Source organism: Mustela erminea, chromosome 11 (genome assembly GCF_009829155.1).
Source record: "Mustela erminea isolate mMusErm1 chromosome 11, mMusErm1.Pri, whole genome shotgun sequence".
Lineage (NCBI taxonomy): Eukaryota > Metazoa > Chordata > Mammalia > Carnivora > Mustelidae > Mustela > Mustela erminea.
The window spans coordinates 18,378,687-18,401,990 of NC_045624.1; the positions used below are offsets into that span (position 1 = coordinate 18,378,687).

Here is a 23,304-nt window from a genome sequence, read left to right on the forward strand (position 1 = left end):
GTCTCCCTCAACTAGGCATTCCAGTCAAAACCCCAGTAATATAACCAGTGTTTCCAGTTGTGTCCTGTTACTCTTATTGAAGTTACACAAGTGAATATATTATGAAAATATAAAAATACTGGGAGTTTTTGAGTTCTGAAGGGATCAGGTAGAAGATAAATGTTTTATTTACAGAGGTATATTTTATCAAATTGCTGTAAGTTACAATTACCTTAATTTCTTTAAATCTGGAAAAACAATGTTTCAACAAAAGAAAGTCATAAAAATTATAATCATCCTCAACTCATTCAGTCCCATGGTGTTCTTGTTGTGCTTAAACTAATTCTTACCGAGTTCAGTTGCGTGATCTTATTATCAGAAACCTGTACTCTGATTTCTTTCCATGAGTCTCAGTGCAGATGAAACACATTTGAAGGAGAGCTTGTAAAAGCATCTGAGTATAACTGGAAACAATGAAAGACTTAAAAGTGGCCGTGGTTAGAGATCTGATTAGAGTTCATGACCATGCAGTTGACAAGGAAGTTCCGTTATTTCTGTGACACACACCACTTCAAGGTAACATATTAGGACATACCTGATTTCTAAGAGTTTCATACAGTTTTTAATAACATTTCTACATATAATCCAAGAGGGTTCAGTATCACTCAGTGAACAGAGCTTCCCATGTAAGATAACAAGCCTAATTAGTGTACTCTTTTTATATAGGAGACGAGATATCCATGAGCCCCTGAAATATTTCAGTTAGATTGTGATGATAAGACTATAGAATTTGATTTTGGAAAGTGTGTCAATAAACATCAAAATGTCTGAACATTTTATTAAATAGGATCCCTGAGCCTTTTGGAATATTTAACCAAAGTGACAATAAAAGATTTTAAAGGCAAATACTGAAGGTTACATAATTGTGAGCAAAACTTGGCTCTTTTGATATTGAAGAGTCAGTTTTTCTGAGTGATCAAAGATCTGATGAAGACATAGAATCTGAGGTTATTGGTTTGCTTTTCATCAATTATAAACAAAACTCTTTAATGTTAGAACTTAAATTTATTCTAATCTTAGCCATTACCATGTATAAAGTCTATAAACCTACAACTTTTTTCACATTCAGATTCTGTTCTAAGTTTTCCCTCAACAAAAATGTCTTTGCATTCCTCCTACCTCTTACTGAAAGCATTTTCCTTGTATACAGAGTTGGTTCCTTTATTGGGGGTAGCTTTAATCCATTTATTTTGAATTCTTAAGTGAAGTTTGAAGTAGAAAAACCTTGATCTCCCCTTCTCTGAAGGCTGACTGGACAGCTTCTGCACAACAGAGGATGGAGAGACCCCAGAGAGAATAGAGAAAGAGACAGACGTGGTAACAACTGGGAACCCCCCACCCCAGCACTATAAACTGAGGGACTGAACACATTTATCTGCCCTGGGACACAAGTAATATTCTAGGTGCCTTTTTAGATCATGGCTTCTTAAAGGATTAGCTTCCCACCAAGCAGTAGGGGGCCTGCTGGAACATTCTCAGGTTAGAGACGCTGCAGCGTGTCCCTGTTTACAATCCTACACCTTGATGGTGCGGAGGTGGATAGGCTCCAGGCTGGCCTGCTGCTTCTGTGAGCCTGGGGCCCCAGCACACCCTGGGTAGACCTGGACAGCATTGACTGTGGCTTCAGCTGTAACACAAGGTGACGCAGGGGCAAAGCATCTCGGGACACTCTAGATGACTTGCCTGGCCGCCCTTACACATACTGCTGTGGGACTTTCCGCCCAGGCTTCCTGTGGCTCCCGCTGTCTTACCAGGATGTCCCCTGCAGAAGCAGCCCCATATCCCCCAGCTGGCTTTCACTTTCAGCTTCAGCTGTCCTGGTAGAGCGCTCTCCGCAGAGCCCTGGGAGCCCCAGCCCTCACACCTGCTACAGCTCTGGCCAGGCCCGCAGTCTACACCAGACATCCTTGCACCAGGCAATTTCTTCAAGTTTAGAAAGGAAGTGGCTGATCTACCCACTTGTTGGAAATAAACACAAACACAATGAAGAATGTGCTCTAAGGAAAAGCACGAAACTTCAGGAAAAGAACCAAATGAAATGGAGATCACCAGTCTACCTGATAGACACAAAGGTGGATGAACTCAGAACTTCAACAAAGAAAAAATATAAAAAAGAGCCAATCAGAGTGAAAGACTATAGTAACAAATGAAAAATACAGTAGAGAGAATCCTCAGCAAATTAGAGGATGCTGAGGAGTGATCTGAAGCCCGGCTGATGGAGAGCACGCAACCTGAAGAGCAAAAGAAATTTTTAATGAGATAGATCGCTGGGACAACATCAAGCATCTTGACATTCACATTATAGGACTCCCAGAAAGAAGGGAGAAAGAGAAAAGGGCAGAAAACTTATCTAACCTGGGGAAGGAAACAGACATCCAGGTCCAGGGGGCACAGAGAGCCCCAAACAAGATCAAACCAAGGGAGATCCACAACAAGACACATAATTAAAATGTCAAAGATTAAAGATAGAGAATCTTAAAAGGAGCCCATGAGAAGCAACTAGGCATGTACAAGGAAACCCCCCATAAAGCTGTATGATTTTTTTTAGAAATTTTGCAGGCCAGAAAGAAGGGGCATGACACATTCAAAGTGCTGAAAAGAAAAAACCTATAACCAAGAGTTCTTTACCAAGCAAGATGGTCATTCAGAATTGGAGGAAGAAGAAATTTCTCAAACCAAAGGTAAAGGAGTTTATCACCCTCTCAACTGGTCTTAACAAGAAATGTTAAAGGGAATTTTTTAAGTGGAAACGAAAAGCCCATAATTAGAAGCAAATTAGGAAAAGGAAAAAATTTCACAAGTAAAAGCCAATATACAGTCAAAGTAATGTATCAATCACAAAGTTAATATGAAGATTAAAAGACTTAAAAGTAATAAAATCAATTATATCTAATAGTTAAATTATATCTAAATAAGGACTAAAAAAATAAAAAAGATGTAAAATATATACATAAAGTGAAGGGGGTGTAAAACTGAAGCTCTTTTAGAATGTGTTCGAACTTGAGCAACAATCAGCAATACAGACTTATGTACTTAGGATCTTATATATGAGCCTCTTAGTAATCACAAACCAGAAATCTATAATAGAGAGACAAAAAGGAAGCCAAGCATAACACTAAAGAAAGTCATCAGTTACAAGGAAAGACAACTATAACCAGAAAATAACGAACAGAATTGCACTAATACATACTTATTAGTAATTGCCTTAAATATAAATGCTCTAATCAAAAGATATAGGGCTCTCTCTCCCTCTCTCTCATAAATGAATAAAATCTTTAGAAAAAAATAAAAATAAAAGGGGGTGCCTCGGTGGCTCAGTTGCTTAAGCAATTGCCCTCAGGTCATGTTCTTGGGGTCCGCACAGAGTCTGTTTGTCCCTCTCCTTCCCTGTCTGCTCCCCGCCCCCCACTTGTACGCTCTCTTTTTCAAATAAATGAATAAAATCTTAAAAACAAAAGACATAGCATAACAAGATAAAACAACCAGACCTGCCTATATGCTGCCTACAAGAGATTTACTTCAGACCATTTATGGAGTGAAAGTGAAGAGATGGAAAAAAAGATTTCATGCAAGTGAAAGGAAAAAAACTTGGGTAGCAATACTTACACAAAATAGACTTTGAAACAAAGCCATTACATAATGATAATGGGATCAATCTAGTAAGAGGATATAATGATTACAAATATTCACCCACCATTGGAGCACCTAAACACATCAAGGAAATATTAACAGAAGGAGAAATTGACAGTAACAGGAGGGGACTTCAACATCCCACTTGCATCAACAGGATAAATCATCCAGACAGAAAATAAGTAAACAGTGGCTCTGATGGGTTTTACAGATGTATATAGAACATTTCATCCAAAAGCAACAGAATACACATTCTTTTTAAGTACACATACAACATTCTCCAGAATGGATCACATGTTAGGCCACCAAACAAGTCTCAATAAATTCAAGAAGATTGAAAGCCTATCAAGCATCTTTTCTGACTACAGTAGTATGAAACTAGAAATTACCAGAATAGGGGAAAAAAAAAAACATAAGCACATGGAGCCTAAACATGTTACTAACTAACCAGTGGGTCAATGAAGAAATCCAAAATGAAAACATAACAATCCAAAAGCTTTAGGACACAAAACACTTCCAAGAGGGAAGTTTATAGTATTAGAGGCCTACCTCAGGAAACGAGAAATTTTTCAAACAATCTAACATAACATGTAAAGGAACTAGAAAAAAAGTCAAGAAAGCCCAAAGTTAGTGGAGTGAGGGAAATAATAAAAGTCGGAGTAGAAATAAGTGAAACAGAGTAAAAGAAAAAAGACCAGGGAAACCAAGAGCTGGCTCTTTGAGAAAATAAACATAATTGATAAGTCAAGAAAAAAGACTGAAATTAAAATCAGAAATGAAGAAGTGTAACATCTGATATCACAGAATAACAAAGGATACTAAGAAGTTACAAAAAATATAAGCCAAAAAATTGGACAATCTAGAAGAAATGAATAAATTCCTAGAAATATATAGGCTTCCAAAAGTGAATCAGAAAGAAATAAAAAATCTGAACAGATCAATTACTAGTAATGAAATTCAATGGGCAGTCAAAAATGATCAGAAGTCTAGTAACTGATGGCTTCACAGATGAATTTTCTCAAATATTTAAAGAAGAGTTAAGAGACGCCTGGGTGGCTCACTCAATTAACCGTCCAACTCTTGTCTCAGCTTTGGTCATGATCTTGGGGTTATGAGGTCAAGCCCCATGTAAGGCACCCCCCCTCAGTGGAGAGTCTGCTTCTCTCCCTCCCTCTCTCTCTCTCTCTAAAATAAATAAATGAATCCTAATTAAGAAAATAAAGGAGAGTTAATTCTTGTATTCCTCAAACTATTCCAAAAAAGGAAGGGGAAGGAAAGCTTCTGAATTCATTTTAGAAGGCCAGCATTATCCTCATACCCAAATCAGACAAAGACTGTATAAGAAAACTACAGGCTAATGTCCCTAATAAACACAGATTCACAAATCCTCAACAGGGGCGCCTGGGTGGCTCAGTGGATTAAGCCGCTGCCTTTGGCTCAGGTCATGATCTCAGGGTCTTGAGATCGAGCCCCCGCATTGGGCTCTCTGCTCCGCAGGGAGTCTGCTTCCTCCGGACTCTGCCTACCTGTGATCTTTCTTTCTCTGTCAAATAAATAAAATCTTTAAAAAAAAAATCCTCAACAAAATATTAACAAACTGAATCCAATAATACATTGGATTAAAAGAATCATTCGTTATCCTGTGGGATTTATTCCAGGGATGCAAGTATGATTCAATATCTGCAAATCCATCACCGTGATGCATCACATCAACAAAGTGAAGGTTAGGGGCACCTACCTGGGTGGCTCTTTTGGTTGAGTGTCCAGCTCTTGATTTTGGCTCAGGTCACGATTGGGGTCCCAGGATTAGTCCCTGTGTTGGGCTCCATGCTCAGCAGGGAGTGTATGTGGGGATTCCCTTTCTCTTTCTCTCTCTCTCTTAAATAAATCTTAAAAAAAAAAAAAAAAAAAAAAAAATGAAGGCTAAAAAACATATGACCATCTCCAGAGATGCCGAAAAAGCATTTGATAAGATTTAACACAAACAGGTTTAGAGGAAACCTTTCTCAACATAACAAAGGCCATTATGACAAACACACAGCTAAAATTATACTCGGTCAGGAAAACTTTCAGTTAACAGCTTTACCTGTAAGATCTAAAACAAAACAAGGATGTCAGTCTACTCTTTGGGTAGATTGACATCAAGGATGTCCATCAAACTCACTTTTACTGAACATAGTACTGGAAGTCCTGGCCACAGCAGTCAGGTAAGAGAAAGACGTAAGAGGCATCAAAATTGGTAAGGAAAAAATAAAACTTTCACTGTTTGCAGAAAACATAATACTATATATAAAAACCCTGAGGACACCACCAGAGAACTACTAAGAGCTGATGAATGAATTCAGTAATGTCACAGGATATAGAATTTAGTATACATGAATCTTTTATTTCTGTACATTAATAATGAAATAACAGAAAGAGAAATTAAGAAAGCAATCCTATTTATAATTGTACCAAACGGAATAAAATACCTAGGATTAAACTTAACTAAGGAGGTAAAAAACTAGTACTTGAAAACTATAAAATATTGATTGGAAAAAAAAAAAGATGACACAACAAATGAGTCAGTAAAACCAGGAGTAGCTCACCAAATTTTTATGACGAGTAGCTAAGCCCAAGGAACTAGTTCCACAATATTTCCTCCTGCTAAGCTAAATTTAGAAAGAGAAATAAAGGTTCTTACCCCTCTTATCCCATTGAACTCTGTAGACAGATTCTGGGAGGCTGATGGGGTCGGAAATCTTACCTTCTGCCAGCTCTCTGTCAGATCTCTAAGATCTCAGAGCTGCAGAATCTTCTTGCCAAGTATCCAGTGGAAGTGTATGCAGCCAACGATGCCAGTTGAAGAGGAGGAAGATATTTTCTTCTTCTGCCCAAGATTCTTCTAGCTGGACTAAGAAATTGACACGAGACAGATTAACAGGAGAAAAATCACCATTTTATTTTGTGCACATGGAGACCAAAAAATGAAACCGAAATAAATGAGCAAGGCAGGCAGTTTTTATACAATTTAGACAAAGAGGCAATAAATCTGTGAGAAATGGACAGGATAAAGAAATAGATATTTGGGAGCTTTAGTAGGAAATTCTTAGTGGAATTTGGGTTGAGGTAGTAGATTAGTAAAAAGGTTTGTTTCTACAGCTTTCTTGGCATTAAAGTTCCTATTTCCAGTAGTAAGGATGTCTTCATAGTCCTTAGTACAGAGAGAGTACCTTTCATATGGGAGATTTATTTTCTGCTTTCAGGAGAAGAGGAGGGTCTTAGTGTCCTCGCACATGTTCCCGAAGTAGCATCAATTCAAAATAATGAGTATGCCGCTGCGGTACATTATGGGGCCTAGCCTTGGCCCCTGCAGGGGAACATGGCAAAGACCAGGGCAGATGCACAAATACACAGTGAGAAGATCCCTATCAAAGGGACCAGAAATCAAGATCCGACACCTGATGTAGCTTGTTTCTCTTAGGCTTGGAGTAGATAGGATTATGAGTAACTCTGCCCTTAGAGAGACAAAGCATTTTGGTCTCAAGAACTTTATTTGGAAAAATGGGAGTAGATCTTACCTATGACCGTTCATTCTCAGGTTGAAACAACTATCAATGTAGATAAAATCCATTAACATATTATTACTGATTAAAGTGACATTTCAAAATGAGTGTAAACAATGTTTGTAAGTAGAAGCTAGTCATAAGCGTTGGGATACATTCAGTACGCACAGAGCTAGGGCGGAGACTTCGAAGTGTGCTTTCTCTTTCCAGCAGCTTCCTGACAGTAGACACTGCAGAGAAGAGAGGGGCCAGGGAACACATCTCACTCTGTTCTGCAGCGCCAGCCACAGCCTAATGTCTGACTCGTGTTAAGGAACTAAGTAAACACTTGCCAAGATTTCTTCTTCCATCAAGTTTCAGAGAAACCTTTCATCGGCTCCTGATAGCTATTTCTGCTCTTCGTTAGCTGGTTAGCAAGAAAGCAAATAAGAAGAAACCTTTCTGAGACTCAATCATAAGATTTCTAACGTTTCTAAGAAGGGATAGATGACACACGCAAGGGATTGCTGGCTAGTCTCAGCGGGCAACTGGGGTGGGGAAGAGCCTTCTGTATTTAGCACCTTGTGTCATTTGATGCTTGGGCAAAGAGAGACCTCTCAGGGTAGCATTAAAGATTCTCCAGTTCTTAAGCAGGCTGCCCGGGGTGGAGCTTACCTCTTCCGAGCTGGTATTGGCTGATGCCTGGAGCTCACTGTCTGTCTGTCTATGCTTAGTAGTCCCGTGTTGAGCCACCTCCCCTGAGCTCTGCCTACCTAAATTGCTAACCATTCTACTGACGATCTTGAATTTGAATCAAGTAAGGCAGGCTGTGAGGGTCCCAGACATCTGGGGGAGGGGAAGCTTGGGCTACATTGAAAAGAAATCAGGTCCATACCTTTTAACCGAAAAAGGTTGTAATAATCTGTTGGCCTATTGAATTATTTATATCTTTCGAGATGTGAGAAGATGCCCGGGAACCAGGAGAGCAGCAGGGGTGGTTAGCCGGCACTCTGTGCCTCATGTGCACTCGCAAGTCATTTCTGTGCTAGTTGCTCTCGTCCAGGGAATGGCGTCATCCTCCCCAAGAGGGGACGGTTTTTAAAGTGGGATTTCTGAACCAGTTATGAGGAGGAGGGGTGGGAAGAGACAGCGGGGATTTGATTTCCCCAGCCTCCTAGCTTTTCACTGAGGATCGTGCTTTAAGATCAGAGACCCGGGGAGGAGAAGGCCGGGAAGCCGTAGGGTGTATAGAACAGCTAAGATACATGAGCTCATATTCGGGTTTTGAGCCCGTGACTATCCAACACTGGCTTCCAGCCTTCTGAGTTATCTGAGCAGAGAGTTAAGGAGGAAAGGGAAATTTTGTAGAGTAAACTGTTTTGCCACACTACATGGGTCTTTTTAGCATGATTCTTATAAAGAGTCATTTTCTACGTTCTGAAACAACTGATGAGACACCTGGTTTTTCTCTTGAATTTGTACATTGTTTCTTAATAAAAGTGATAAATTTCTTGCAGGTGTTTCCCATCACCGTTACCTTTCAAGTGCTTGTGTGCTGTTTCAGTAGCTTTCAATTTTTGCCTCGTGTCGTGGTGGTGGTGGTACATTTTACTGCAAACGGTTGTAAGCAGCCTGTCTTCCTGATGCCAGGCTGCTGGATCAATCATAAACCACCTCTCGGGCTATAGGTCTGCTTCTACTCCAGAAATTTAAGGAAGATCAGTCTACTTTTGGAGGTTTTAAAGGCTCCTGGCAGTAAGTTGCCGTAACCACTCTCTCAAATCCTCTTTGCTTTACAGGGAAACATTGATTTTTGTAATGCTGCAATGGCCAGTTCTCTTTATCTCTGATCTGTTGCTTTTAAATAAATCTTAACCTGAAAGCATCTTTCCAAGCAGTTGGCCACACCTAATCTATTTTTAATGTTACCCAGTAAGCCCTCCACCTGGAACACTGAAAGAAAAAACAAAGGGGAGATTTTGCATTAAATAGAGCATGATTAAAATTGGTCTCCTTAAAAATCCCAGCACAGCCTTATCAGAAGGATGGGTCCTGATGTTCCCAACTGGCCCTACGCCTCAGAGGCAATGCTGGACTGGCTCTGGCTACCTCTGAAGCCCCTGCATGCTGAAGTCATACAGGCATAGAGGAGAGGGGATTCTCAGACGGGATGGACTGCAAGCCTACAAAAAGGAAAGAACCCTCTGGGAGACTAAATCATGGCTTAGTTCAACACCTTCGCAAATTGTGTATCTCACCCGTGGAGCGGTCTTCTACAGGCGAGCCTGTGATCCCAGGGCCAGGAGCGAAGTGTAATTGCAGAGAACACAGCAGTGTCTCCATCTGAGATTTCCCTCATTCACAAGGGCTCAAGCACACAGGTGGATGTCAGAAAAGATCCAATTTCCCCGTCTCTGTCTTCTGTGCAGCATTCAGGCAACCAACAAAAAAGCACAGATCGATGAACTGAGTGTGTATTAATGTCAAAACCTCCTAAAAGAAAAAGAAAGCCCATCTGGCCAGGCAAGTATTTGTTAATAGTCACAGCTTTTCAGTGATGTTTTTTATCTGTAAATTAACTTAATAAAATCATCCCGTCATTAAAATTAAGTTATGTTCATGTCTGATTGTTTCTTAATCAGCACGTCAAGAATTTAGCATCTGGCTTCATTATTGCACACGACTCTGGTACACAGATGTGTTCCAAAGCTAAGGGAGCGTCTGATGATAATGATTGGAGTTTTATTATTTCCTGTAATGGCTTCAAATGAAGTTTACTGCATGAACATATTCCTTTCGTGAAGGCCACACATCTGTGTAGTTTCCCAGCATCTTTAACATGGTTACAGGCAGGGATTTCGTTCCAGCAATTAAATGGAGTGACATGGTACTAACAGTATACATATATTTATCATACGGGAGGCACTTTGCTTTGCCTAATCCTCATGACAAATCAGAGAAGTTGGAAAATTATCCCAGTTTCACAGATAAGGAAACTGAGGCACAGAGGAGCTAATGCCTCAGTTAATTTTAAGTGTTGGACAGGGATTTGAACCCACGAAGACTGATTCCAGAATTTATTGATCACAGTACTATGCCAGCTCTTAACTCTTGGTAAGAGTCCAGTTGGTATAGATCTCTATGCTAAAAATCAGCAATTTTTCTTGAGTTGATTTTCTCGCTGTGATGTTAACATTTGTCTTCAAATTCAGATCTTATTCTCTGCCTTCCTTTTGAGAGCTTATGATCTGTAATGCAAGCAAGAAAAGAAAAACCAGAAAGTCAGTAGCAAAACAGCCCTCTGAAATGGTTCTGGTTTTTAAATGTTCACATTACCTTGTATCTGAATCACATTGCTTTCAGGTTAATCAATAATATCAAATATGCAGTATGGAAACTTGGGAAGTTAAATCACAAAGCCTTTATCAACGATTTGCTTAGGTAGCTGTAATTTACAGACTATTTAATATATGCACTAACCATTCTTCTAGTTTCTCCGCGTCCTGTCTCCAAAAGCATTTAAATCCTGATATCTCATCTACCTGGATGCATGCCATCCCTGAATTATACTTTGATAATAAACCTTCAACCATTGTACAAGGATCATTACAAGAGCTTTCATTTTCAACGATTCACTATCTTTGGCACAAATGTAGTTTAATGCACTATCCGTTATCCACTGGATTATCTAATAACCCCCTTTCACACAAGAATCAATGTTACAGTATTGCTCAGATTTAGATTCTAGAAAACAGTGGTCTCTGCAGATATGTTTGCATATGTAATTTTATCAGAAAATGAAAACCCAACTGTCATCCTTTTTCTACAGATATTATCAGGATTAAATGCCTGTCACAGAGACCGAAGCCACAGTAACTTAACCTGATGGCTTATTTTTCACAGGAGGTAGGCACACAGGGGTTACTTGAGTCCCGCAAAGTCCTCAACGAAAGCAATGGAAGCTTCTAAACAATGGCATGCTCGCGGGAGCCGCCTGTGTGCCCGCCGTTGCCAGGGGGCCTGTTATAGGCCTCTCATTTCTGCCCCCCCCCCCACATCACACCAGAACATGCCGTTGGAGAATCTGTCCCCCAACACTGCTGGCAAATATTCTGGGGAATGTAGATTCCAAGACTCCCCTACCCTCCGGTACAGGGGCGGAGATTCAAATTAGAGGGGCAACCCCGCAGCGTCAGCCCCAAGGCTGCACTATTGAACAACAATATTTAACGTCCAGACAAGCAGTGGAGAGAGACAGCAGGCTTCTGCCGAGTAGGATGCCCACGTCTCATCCGAACGCCCCAGCCAGGGCAGCTGCAATTCCCTCTCAGGTCCTGGAGCCTGAAACCAGATATGAAGGCAACCATCCCGTGTCTTATGTAAAATGAAGAGGGGGAGGGATCAGTTACTCATCATAAAAGTAATTTGCTAATGTTACTAACATATTCATAACAACGCAAGGAAGAAAAGAGGCAGGCTTGGGACGGTCTTCATTTTCACAGCTGTCCGTGAGGCCAGAGTTGGTGTTCACAACTTCCTTACGTGCCCGCTGCCCTCTGCCTGCTTCTCAGCTGCTCAAGGGTCTTTAGCTTGTGGGATGACCCAGACCTTCAATCCTGAAGTCCTTGCTGGACCGGTGGTGTTGTCCTCCATTAACTTGAACCTCTGGGCACTTAAGTACCAGGAAGAGTCCTGAGGGAGTGCCCTGCCTTGCAAACATTTCTTCTCCTCCCACTATGGCCAGACTCTTGTTTCCCCTTCGTAATCAGGAGCCACATTCCCCCCAAACTATGGCCGTTGTCCTTTTCTTTGCCTGTTGCTCCAAGAAGCCAAAATGACCAGGTGGCCATCCCAACTTCTTCCCCACCTGAAGCTTTGTTGCATCCCATGGTACAAAACGTTCCTCCCTTGGAATCTCAGACTCCTAGACCAGCAGCTCTTAAAGTTGTGTGACACAAGAAACCAGCATCTTGCAAGTGGGCTTTGTGAGGGTGAGGGTGTGAATCCACTTCACATCCACCCCAATTCTTGGTCCTGTGTTTTCTCTCTGGGGGCAGAAAGGGACCATGTATAGGTCGCTGGTTCCAGCAGAAACAACATCTTGTAGGACCACAGGTTTTATGTTTTGTTATTGTTGTTTTTTATTGTGTTATATTAGTCACCATAAAATACATCATTAGTTTTGACGCAGTGTTCCAAGATTCATTGCTTATGTACAACGCCCAGTAGGACCACAGGTTTTAACGGCTCCTCCAAAAACCTCGAGGCTGAACCAGGCTGTGTCTACTTACCTACAAGTTTTCCTTCTGGCTGCCGCACAGGAGACCTGGCTCAGGTGGTGGTTATGGGGGTAGGCCGTCTTGAGTGACGGAGTTGGCCTGGCTCAGTCCGTCTGTCTCTGGCATCTTCGTCCAACACTGCTTAGACACATGCAAATGAACACACACATTCACAGGATTTCTGGTGCGAATCCCGAAAGCTGCGTTTTCTTTTTTTCTCTTGAAGGCTCCCCATCCCCCGCACCCCCGCACCCCCCCCCACTCTCTCTCTTTGGTGGGCGCATTTTAAATGTGTTAAATCTAGGAAAAGATGTCATCAAAGGGAGAAAAACAGGTGGGGAAGAAAGAGATGAAAACACTCTTTGACAGTTCACTTCTGTTTTGCAGCTGTGAGGAGGGCCGCAGATTTGAATCGCGTTACCTCCCTCACCAAGCTAATTAATTCTCCTTTTAAAACAAAACAAAAAACGTCTCCTTCCTTCAATCAGTGTCAACAGCCAATTACAATCTTTCATCACCCAGTGTAATAACACAAATGTTATCGAGGAAGAAAGCAGTTGGACTGACAAGATTAGCAATTCACTCCTTCCTTCTTAATCTTGTAATCACATGGGATGCGGCAGTTTACAATAATATATACCCAAGTTTGCCAGTAAATTACCGCATAAAGGCCATGTGTAAATTCCCCATCGTGTCATGTCTACTTTTGGCACAGAAGCATGTGTCTTCCTGTAGGAGACACGGGATAAATTAAGATCAGCTCCTTAGAGAGCTTTTTCCTCATCCATTAACCACTGCAGAAGGTTGTTAATTATGTAAAGAGGGGCCTACTTGGTCGAATATATAACCATGGGTGGCATTTAGGGGCAACAGAAAATGGAGGCAGCTGACAGCGACAGAAGGTATTTTGCCGGTGATAAGATCAGCACTTTGCCGTCATGTGCTGGAAGACAAAAGGCTTCTTGCCTTGTTGGGATCAAATATTTGTTGATATGATTTGGGTTTTTTCCCTGACATCTGTGGGAAGCCTGACTCTGTTATCAGTGCTGAAAAAACCACACTCCCTACCACTCTAGCAGTTGTGAGGGTCATGGGTATGAATTTTAAACCACAAACTGGATTGTGAAAGCAATGTCACAGAAAATTGATAAAAAGAAATGGATTTAACGGATTCCCAGCCCCCATCCTGTCAGGCTGGTGGGGTTTCATTCTCCATCTTGGCTATGGCTACCACCTCTCGTTGGAGTTGAACAAAGACCCAGGAAGCTTATGTGATGTTTAGAGAATGAATGAGGGGGTTCTGAATTCTGTTCGTCCTTGGGTGTTGGGATTCCTGAAGCCTGGTGACCCTGCAGCTCCAGTGCCTGCCCTGGAAACACTGTCTGGGTTTCACCCTGGCTGTGTTGCTCTCAACGTTTCCCTGGTCCTGCTCAGCTTACCTCAGGTGGGGGAGCACGGGGCCTGGACAGGTAACTAAAGCCACACAGAGGCTTCAATGAAGGAAAGGAATGGAAAGGCAGAGGCAGATCAGGGCTCTGTGGAAGAATGGATCTCGCTTCTCCTACCTTGGGTCTGGCGGAGGAATGGGGGCTTGGCTTAGAGTCTTCTGTGTGCCTCACGTTCTAGAGAGGACTCACCACGACCACCACTTCAGTCAGAGCGGGGTGCAGCTCCTGCCCAGTGTGGTCTCAGGACCCCTCTGCTTCTGCCACTACATCCACACTTGACTCTGGTCCCTGAAGGAGGATTTCTCCTTCCTGGGTAGCTATAGGAATTTTAGATCTTTTCTGAGAGCCATTGGACTTCATTCGGACCCCCTCTATTGAGGAAACTAGAATACATTTCCTACTTTCCCAAAGTTCCTCATCATTTTTGCCAGGAGGACCTGTGATCTCTAACTGAAAAGCCCAGGAAGGCATGAAGAAGCAGACCCCACAACTAGCTGCCCCTGAGAGTCACACACTTTCTCCCGGGATCAGATCTTAGTTGTGTGAAAGAAACAGCAAAATAGAGTCGGAATCGCCAAGAGAGCGATTTAAGATGGAGCCATTAAGGAAGCAGAGCTTATGCACATCCCCACCTGAAAGATAAACTTTAAAATATAGGTCGCTGCCAAACCACAAGCACCCTGGAGCACCAGCAAAGCTGCCGTGTGTCAAAGGAACTTTTTTTCTTCTACTTAGAAACCGACTCTTTGCTTAGTGATAGCTCTTAGCAACCAACCACGTGCAGATAAGAATAGCTTCAGCTTGTCAACACCAATCACAATTCTTGACAAAAAATTTACGTGGCTTTACCGGGAGTCTCCTCTTTGCCTTTATAAGCCCGCCTCTTCTCTCCCTGCTTCTGGAACAAAGTTTTGATTCCTGCTCTTCTGTGTCTCCCAAAGTGCAATTCTTGGGCCCCAGATGAAAGCTTTTCTTTGGTTTGCCTCCCAGTCTTGCTGCATTTCTTGTTCAACAGCAGTCAGCTGGGTAATATGACAAGATCAGAATATTTCTTAATGAAAACATATGTTCCAAATCTCCCGGTCATCCTTAAGTAGCCAAAATGCAATCACCATAGATAATTTATGGAAGCCATTGCAGAGCTCAGCATGCTTAGTGCCTTGTGTTTGACAACCTCCCACCAGAAGTGAATGGAAATATATTTCAAATCAAAGACTCACACACTCTGCATGTTGAGTTCATTTCACACAACTGAGGCATAAATTCCACAAAAACACTTTGTTGTGGCAGACCGCAGGCCATCAAAGGCTGGCCAAGTATGTGTTACGTGCCTCTGAGCTTCTACCATCTCCAGGCCCCAGAATGCCTGTGGGGGATGTGGCTAGTGTGGCCCACCAGCCACCCATCTGCTCGCAGAAATATATGATGATAAATGAAATTTTAGAAAACATGATCAATGATAAGTTGACAGTGGGCTATAAAGGAGTAAGACTTTTTACTGTTTTTTTTTTAAGTGCATTTTCTAATTGTTGAATACCACAGTTCACAAATGAAATGCTAAACCCCCAAGGTAAGAAAAACCTTGGTACTAATTGTAAGGGGTTTCCAGTCTACTGCAGTAGTCCTACTTAACTGGTGATTCCTATCCCATCACCCAAAGACAGGTACTGCAAAATACTGCTGTATTTCTTTTTTTTTTTTTTTAAGATTTTATTTATTTGTCAGCGACAGAGGTAGAGAGAGCGAGCGAGCACAGGCAGACAGAGAGGCAGGCAGAGGCAGAGGGAGAAGCAGGCTTCCTGCCGAGCAAGGAGCCCGATGCGGGACTCGATCCCAGGACCCCGGGATCATGACCCGAGCCGAAGGCAGCTGCTTAACCAACTGAGCCACCCAGGCGTCCCAATACTGCTGTATTTCTTTCCAGTTTTCTCAATGCCTGCATATCGTACATCAAAATTAGGATCATAGTGCACATTCAGTTCTGTGTTCCATGTTACTTACTTAACACTGTTTTGTATGTGTTTTTTATAATCTTTGAAAACACAAGTTTTAATGACATCATGACATTCTTTTGTGGATCTCCCATAACTATTTCAACAAATTCATTATTGTTAAACCTTTCACATTTATGTTTCCAAAGTTACTTATCAATAGTGACTGCACAAACATCCTTGTATATAAATCTGCCTGCATTGATCAGAATTCCTTCTTAGAATGCATGCCTCGAAGCAGATTTATGGGTCCACAGCCTGTGAACAGCTTTAGATTCTTAAAGATATATGGCCAAATTTTTGTGGATCTATAATTCACATAATTCATTAAGCAAGTATTTTATAAAAACAAGCTACTGTGTGCCAGGTATGGTGGCCCAGGACAAAGAATATATTAGTGAGCAAAATCAACAGGGTCTCTCTCCTTAGAGAATTTGTAATCCACTGAAACAGAGTTTAGATATAACCTTAGAAGTAAAAACAAGAATCTTTGTAGATTTAATGTTATAGTTCATGCAGAATTAGGAGCTTTGGGGAAAGAAAAACTAGAAACAAAATGAAAATTTTGACTCTCGGAATGCCATTTAGGCAAATAATTCTAAAAAATGTTGTTAAAATTTTCTGAGCATTATAGCAGCTGTCAAGTTGTCCATAAATGATGCAATTACCCATAAATTGTGTTCAGTCAGTTAAGATTATAGAGGAATATTAGAAATTGGTTTGATTCCAAATGCTACTCAGTGGGAACAATAAAAATTATTTTACTTCTACAATTTAAAAATGAAAATGGATAACTCACATGTCAAGTGAGTTGTCTATTTTTCAAAAAGTTCTCTAGGAAAAACTGCCTTGAATGGTAGGAATGGGAAAATTTAAGAGGCAGAGTCTACCAGGAATTTCTGTCTGATGTGATGGGTTGAGATGATATGGATAGATCCACCTCTTGTTCCTAACCCATAGATATATCGGGGGTAAGAGTAACAAGGAAGGGAGGAGGAAAAAGGAAAGGAGAAAAAGCAGGGTGCAAATGAGAACATATTTGTAATATATACAACTAACAATGGATTAATATCCAGCATTTATAAAGAACTCTTAAAATCAGTACGGAAAAGACAACTGAAAAGAAGACCAGATGACATGAACAGTATTTCACAGAATCAAATCACCCAGTGGCCCCTAGACATGAAAGGATGGGCAAACTCACTCCTAATAGGGTAATGCATCCTACAAGTGGAGTGACAGATCAGGTTACCTTCATCAGATGGACACTGAAAAGTCAGAAAACAGCAAGTGTGGACAAGGAGTATCAGCAGGAGCTGAAAATCAATATAGCCGACTTGGAAGATAATTTAGTATTATCTTTTGAAAACATGTCTATACGAAGACCAGAAATCACTCCTGGCTGTACCTATAGAGAAACAGAATGCCTTTCCTTGCCTTTACTGTTCTTTTTCTTTCTTTTGTCTGGCTTTCTAAATCATATATTAATTGGGTTTTTAAGAACTTGCCCAATTACAAGTAAGTGGATTTATTATTTAGGTAAAATTAGTGGCCCAAGCAAAATCTTTATTTAGCAGAACTCATGGTTAGAGCAAGAATTTTGCCACAATTTACAAGTACTGCAATTTCAGGAAATATTCGTGATTTTATTTATTTATTTGAGGGGGAGAGAGAGAGAGAGAGATAATGAGCAGGGGGAGAGCAGAGGGAGAGGGACAAGCAGACTCTGTGCTGAGCCTGGAGCCCAATGCAGGGCTCGATCCCATGATGCTGAGATCATAATATGAGTGGAAACCAAGAGCCAGATGCTTAACCAACTGAGCCCCCAGGTGTCCCTCAGGAAATATTAGATTCGATCTCTGCACCTAATCTCAGAGATCCAGTAAATATAAAACTTAATAATATTAAGTTAATATTATTTAAAATTAAATAATATTAATATAAAAACTTAATAAATATTCCACAGTGGCAATTGAGGATATTTTTGACTTTGCATTTGGTAGGAATTACTGTTCCTTATAGGAGAGAATTAGAGGTATGCATTAGGATAATAGAATTTTCAAGAGAACCTTATAAACTAGGGTGAAATTAGACTTGGGGCTTTAGTGTCTAGGATTCTAATTTAACATGCTGTGGAGTTCACCTAATCAAATTGCTGAACTAATCTCTCACACCAACAACTGCTGGGGTTCATAAAAAACCGGGAGATTTTCACATATTAATAAATAAGAGAAAATATAGAACAGCAAACCTTTCTCCTCCTTAAATGCAAGCAAGTGGTACGTGACCTTAGCTGGGCCACTGTGATCTGATGGAAGCATTCTAATTAGTGGATCAAATTGCTCTCATTTTTCATAGTTCTTGTTTACAAGACTTGCTGCATATGCTTTTTGAAAAGGCAGTGCACTATACCATAGATTCTGTGTGGTGCTAGGCTGATTATTATACTGAGGAGTTGTTCTTTATGTGTCAATTTCATCATCTTTGTAAACAACTTCATTATCAACACAGTTTGGGATTGGAATGCTTTCATTAATCAGATACTTTAGGTTTTTATGCATAACCACTTTTCAGAAAAGTCTGAAAACAAAGCCATACAGTGCCTATGCATTTGGAGATCAAAGCAGCATATATTCAACTATGCAGTGTCTCACCAACACTGTTATGAGAAATGTTCAAGGTGTTTAATGGGGTTTGGGAGAAGAGGATATCGACAGTTTGATTCATGTCAGGCCAGGGACTGTTATCCTACTGACTATGCCAACTGTCGAGGAGGAAGAATTCCCTCTGCCCTTCCAGGTTCTTCCAGCTGGACTAAGAATCAGATTGCCATGAGACAAGTTAATAGGAGAAAATCAGATTTAATTTCATTTTTTTTCTTTTTTAAAGATTCTATTTATTTGTTTGAGAGAGAGACAGTGAGAGCGAGCATGAAAGAGGAGAAGGTCAGAAGGAGAAGCAGACTCCCCGTGGAGCTGGGAGCCCGATGAGGGACTCGATCCCGGGACTCCGGGATCATGACCTGAGCCAAAGGCAGTCACCCAACCAACTGAGCCACCCAGGTGCCCCAGATTTAATTTCTTAAGTATAGGGTATCCGGGGCGCCTGGGTGGCTCAGTGGTTTGGGCTGCTGCCTTCGGCTCGGGTCATGATCTCAGGGTCCTGGGATCGAGCCCCGCATCGGGCTCTCTGCTCCGCAGGAAGCCTGCTTCTCTCTCTCTCTCTCTCTGCCTGCCTCTCTGCCTACTTGTGATCTCTGTCTGTCAAATAAATAAATAAAATCTTTAAAAAAAAAAAAAAGTATAGGGTATCCACACAGACATGAGATTCCAAAGGCAGTAAGGCAGAATGAGGTATATAGATAACCCTAAACTAAGGAGAAGGGTTATGGATTTGGGATTTTAAAGGCAAGGAATGCAATACATATATAGGAAGATGAAAGAATAAATGTTTGGTAAACACAGGTTTGCTGGGCCACTCATACACAATTAGACATAGAGGACTTCGACCACACTGGTCTTGTTATGTTCCTCCCTGTCTGCCGCACCTAGTTCATATCATAATATACTTCTCCATGGTGATGTCTCTCTTCCTGGAGCAGATCCTTTATCTGAATGATCTGTAGGCAGTTGAGGGAAAGTTAAAGAGTTTTTCCTGAATCGGCTGGGCTTTAATTGCTTTTAATTCAAAAATACTCTTCATGCCAAAGTGGCCCATCTTAGGGTAGCCTTCCCTTGGCCCCAACAGGAGCCAGGTTATTCTCTGGGTGGTCTCACACCACCCTACTTTTTCCCCACCAGGGATTCTGCTTGGCCCTCGCACTTATGAGAAAGGGTCCTGACCACAAAATTGTTGCTATTCACTGGCTTCCTGTCATGCCCTGGTTTTCATCCCCCCACCCCTATTCTCTTGTAGTCCTTGGTTTGTTTTACTGAGATAAATATATGATGTGTATATATAAATATTTATAAATTTAAAAATATGTATATTATGTACAGAGATATGTACTGCTTTAGTTTTTCTGGATATGTTTTTATTATTTTATTTTCTATTTATATTCTTATTCTATTTTACAACTTATTTAATCTTTGGATACTTTGTCTTTTTTTTTTTTTTTAAGATTTTATTTATTTATTTGAGAGAGCATGAGTGAGAGAGAGCATGAAAGAGGAGAAGGTCAGAGGGAGAAGCAGACTCCCCAAGGAGCTGGGAGCCCAATGTGGGACTCGATCCTGGAAGTCTGGGATCATGACCTGAGCCGAAGGCAGTCGTTCAACCAGCTGAGTTACCCAGGCACCCTGGATACTTTGTCTTTTAAGATTTATCACTAAATGTCTAAATATAACACTTTAAAAACACTTATTTTGAAATTTTACTTAAAAAGTTCTTTTATGGGTGCCTGGGTAGCTCAGTCAGTTAAATCTTGGTTTCAGCTCAGGTCACTATCTCAGGGTCATAAGACTGAACCCTGCATCACGCTCTGCACTAAGTGCAGAGTCTACTCAAGAGTCTTTCCCTCTCCCCTTCCCTCCCCTTCTCCCCATCCTCCCACTGGCAAATGCATGCAAGCTCTCTCTAAAATAAATAAATAAAATATTTAAAATAAAATATTTAAACATTGTTCTTTTACTATCTCAAATTTTTTTCACCTAACGAGTCCAATATGGTAATTTCTCCACTATGATATTTCTTATTTACTCTTTGTTTTCTATTTGAGTTTTTATTTATTCTTGATGTCCTGGTTTTGAAATTCTTGTTCTTAAATTTGTAAGTATCTCACTGATTCAATTCCATATCTTTCTATATTTAAATTATCTTATTATTCACATTGTATGAATAGAAATGGAAAAATTGACCCCACATGATCCACATGTAGAGTGATTATATAAATTAGTATCTACACTAGGATGCTTTTGAAAATCAAAGTGTGCCCATTAATAATTTTGATGAGACAACAGGCACAAAGTGGGACAAACCCAAGCTACCCAGGACACTAGATCACTTAACCCATAGGACCAAGTTTTAGGTCTTCCCTTAACTCAACACTCCCAGGCACCATGAAACAGAGTAGTAGTTCTGGTTTTCCATAATAGATCCTTCATATCTTCCAAAACTGTCTTGCTAAAAATACTTATAAAAGTAAAAATAGTTATGTTTATAGAGCGTTTACCATTTGACAGACACTTTATGTGGGCAATTCTGGAGGGAACACAGTGCAAACTTTCCCTGAGGGTAGATATAGCCTCTTTCCAAACTGAAATGGTATAGCTATTCAATCTGCCCTTTCCACGCAAGGTGGGTTTTTTGTGTGCTCAAACACAGTAGTCCCTGATGTCCTTGCTGACAATGTGCTACCACATTGTGTGCTACCACACCAGAGTGAAAGGTCAGAGGAAGGATCTGCTGGCAACGATTTCTCAATAGTCCTGGCTGATTTGGCAAAGCAAAACAAAGCAAAACAAAAACCATAACCATAACCGCAACAGTAGGGAAATGGCATTGGAGGGGACCTGGGCTGGCTGTCCACTTGCTTTCTACCTTCCTCTGAACACATATTCTTATGTTTATTTGTGGTTTAACTCCCTCCCTTGTTGAAAGATGGAGTTTCCTGGTATATGCAATTCCTTCATTATAAGGAACCTGGAAAAGATGGATAACATAAGCTGTAGCCCTAGTAGGCCTTCTTCATAAAATGGGAGAGCCATATATCTGCTGAACACCTCTGGAAGAATCCTAACTGGACAGCTGTAGCCCTCTTAGACTGCCAGAAGTGTAGAGGGATTCATTCTATCTCCCCAGTAGACCTTGGCTGAGGAAAAGCTGGTCTCTTACATAATTATCACTACCATATTTTATTAAATCTAAGATATTATAAATTGTAATGTATAGCATCATTTTACATTCCACCAAGAAAGAAAAATAATGCTGCCAATTTGACTATGGCATGCCATCAATTTTAAAATGTGCCTTGATTTAAAGATCTTAAAATGCAAAAAAAGTGCCTCCTAGAATCAATATTTTTTTCCTTCAATTTTCCACCACCTGATTATTCATTTCCTTGTAAGACCCACCACAGGGGATTGGGGACCTGAGGCTGGAGACCTGCAGGCTATGGCACAATACATCCCTTCACCCTGCCCCCACACCACTCCCAGTTCTGTGAAGTGACATCTCCATCGGTCCCTCCAGGATTGAGCCTAGCAGTTGAAGAAACAGATTGTTGAGTAAATTGCCTAAGGTCAGAATGTCTTCACGGGTGGATTCTACCAAACATTTAAAGAAGAGTTGATAACTTTTCTTCTCAAATTATTCCAAAAAAATAGAAAAGGAAGGAAAGCTTCCAAATTCATTCAATGAGGCAGCATTACCCTGATACCAAAACCAGACAAAGACTCTATAAAAAAAAGAACACTTTGGGCTGATATCTCTGAGGAACATAGATACGAAAATCCTCAACAAAATATTAGCAAACTCAATCCAACAATACATAAAAAAAAATAATTCACCACAATCAAGTGGGATTTATTCCAGGGTTGCAATGGGGGTTCGATATTTGCAAATCAATCAGCACAATACACCACATTAATAAGAAAAAGGATAAAAACCATATGATGATCTCGGTAGATGCAGAGAATACACTTGACAAGTTACAACATCATTCATTAAAAAAAAACTCAACAAAATAACATAATAAAGGCTACATATGAAAAACCCACAGCTAGCATCATTACATGGTAAAAAGATGAAAGCTTTTCTCCTAACGTCAGAAACAAGACAAGGATATCCACTCTTACCACTTTTATTCAGCATTGTACTGGAAGTTTAATTCAGCATAATACTGGAAGTCCTAGTCACAGCAATTAGACAACAAAAAGAGATAGAAGTCATCTAAATTGGTAAGGAAGAAGTAAACCTTTCACTACTTGGAGATGACGTGATACTATATATAGAAAATGCTAAGAACTTTACCAAGAAACCACTAGAACCAAAAAATGAATTCAATGAAGCAGGATACCAAATTAATATACTTAAATCTATTGCATTTCTATATATAAATAATATAATTATTTATATTATATTATAATAATATAATATAATTATATAATGAAACAGCAAAAATTAAGAAAATAATCCCAATTACAATTGAACCAAAACTAATAAAATACCTAAGAATAAACAAGGAAGTGACAGACCTGTACTCCAAAAACTAGAAAACATCGATGAAGGGCACCTGAGTGGCTCAGATGGTTAAGCATCTGCCTTCAGCTCAGGTGGCTCAGGTCATGGGATCGAGACCTACATCAGGCTCCCAGCTCAGCGGGGAGTCTCCTTCTCCCTCCCCCCCTGCTTCTTCCCTTGCCTGTGGGCTCCCTCCTCTCTCTCTAAATGTATA

General features: G+C 40.6%; 1 protein-coding gene and 1 long non-coding RNA gene across 2 annotated transcripts in view; one reads left to right on the forward strand and one right to left on the reverse strand.

Annotated features, from left to right (window-relative positions):
* The first annotated feature begins 5,521 nt into the window (after positions 1–5,521).
* Positions 5,522–23,114, forward strand: LOC116568838. The gene is made up of 3 exons (XR_004276760.1): positions 5,522–6,164; positions 10,472–10,474; positions 23,103–23,114. It is a non-coding gene; the product is annotated as an uncharacterized LOC116568838 (long non-coding RNA).
* LRGUK (leucine rich repeats and guanylate kinase domain containing) overlaps positions 9,642–23,304 on the reverse strand; it is a 139,122-nt gene continuing 125,459 nt past the window's right edge. The window contains exons 21-23 of the transcript XR_004276755.1: positions 14,553–14,942; positions 12,485–12,610; positions 9,642–10,441 (exon numbers count right to left, since the gene is read on the reverse strand). The gene's annotated coding sequence lies outside the window, so the exon portion shown is untranslated. The remainder of the gene's footprint in view (positions 10,442–12,484; positions 12,611–14,552; positions 14,943–23,304) is intronic.